Genomic DNA, 1,519 nt, shown 5'->3' with positions numbered 1-1,519 from the left:
ACACATCTCATCCACACAGGCTGCAGGAGTGTTTTGCAATTCTGGTCAGGCCTGGGCAGGATAAGATGGCAGTTCTCATATTTCCCTCTAGGTCATAGTGGTTTCAGTCACATAGTAGATGTGGATGTTTAAAAAAAATGTGAAATATGAATACATGAATAAGTGAGTGAATGAAGGGATGGAAATTTAAGAAGAACCTGGAACCTCCTTCCTCTGTCCAAAGAGGTCTGGGAAAGCTTACTGTATTTCTGATATAAGGCACACTCCCAGTGGCCTCAACATAAGATGGAAAAGAGTGGGGCAGTGCTCCTTGTGAGGCGCCTTCTCAGCTGGGGCACACCTGTCTCCTGGACTTCTCTCAGAAGGTTCTCCAGGCCAGTGACATGCCTGCTCTGGGGCTCCCTCTCTCTACCTGAATCCAGCTTGACCTCCAAGAGCAGGCTGACTGCATGGAAACACATGGAGCCAGGCACACTTTGGATGGCAAGACCCAGAAGGCAGCAGTGGCAATGGTGAGATGATGGGTGTGATCCACTGTGGCCCATCCCATCATCAGCAAATAAATGGGGCAGACCACAGAGGTGGGAGAGCAGACCGCTGGCCTGGGAAGAATCAGTGAGTGGTAATGTCTCTTCTGTCTTAATCCTGGGGGCCATAGTCCCCTGTCAGTTACACAGCTGTGATAAGCTGACTACTACAGGATTTGTGCCACTGTGTGGATGAGGCATGAGGCTGTAGGGGAAGCAGCACAGAAATAAGAGTCCAGGTACCCGAGTTCTAGTCGTGATTCTCTCATTGCATCTTGTGTGACTTTGAGATAGGTACTTGACTTCTTTGAACCTTGAGCTCCTTGAAAAATGAGTATAGCCAACCTTGCTTCATCTCTCTTCTAGGGGAGATGGGACCTCCCAGGGTTAGAATGAGAGAGAGATTTTAGACACCAGCCAGCAATGCCTTCGCCTGACACAGATAGAGAGCTGAGGTCCAGAGACAGAAGGGACATGGGCAAGGTGACACAGCAGACCAGAGGCAGAGCTGTACTCCCAACCAGGTTTCTGGCCTCTTGGGCAGCACTGGTTCCCCTGCCTCAGTCTAAGCAATGTAGGTCCTCACAAAAGGAAGAGTTTTCTAGAGGCTCTAGGCAGCTCTAGGACTTCTAGCAGGAAGACCAGCACATGAATTAACAGGCTGCAGGAGGTCAATCCTATTGTACAAATTGCAGAAAGGAAACAGAATCCCAGGACCTGTTCCCACACTAGCCAGAGAACCACTTTGTTAGCTGGAAGTCTTTCCTGGTGTCTGGTGTCACCCTCACCCTTATCCATTTAAACCCACTGGTGGTAGTTCTGTCTTTAGTGTCTAAGCTCAGCCTTAGTAAACAAGTGATGTTTGCCTGTCTGAGCATAAACTCTGTGCTTAGCAGAGAAAGACAGCTTTCTTCCAAGATGCAGGGAAAATTCACTTGGGTTGGATTTTCAGGGGGTAGAAGGTGGTTTCCAGAAATAAGAGAGAGGAGATA

The sequence above is a fragment of the Neofelis nebulosa genome, chromosome 3 (assembly GCF_028018385.1).
Source record: "Neofelis nebulosa isolate mNeoNeb1 chromosome 3, mNeoNeb1.pri, whole genome shotgun sequence".
NCBI classification, from domain to species: Eukaryota; Metazoa; Chordata; class Mammalia; order Carnivora; family Felidae; genus Neofelis; species Neofelis nebulosa.
The sequence above is the reverse complement of the archived record's forward strand: the minus strand, read 5'-3'. Positions refer to the sequence as shown.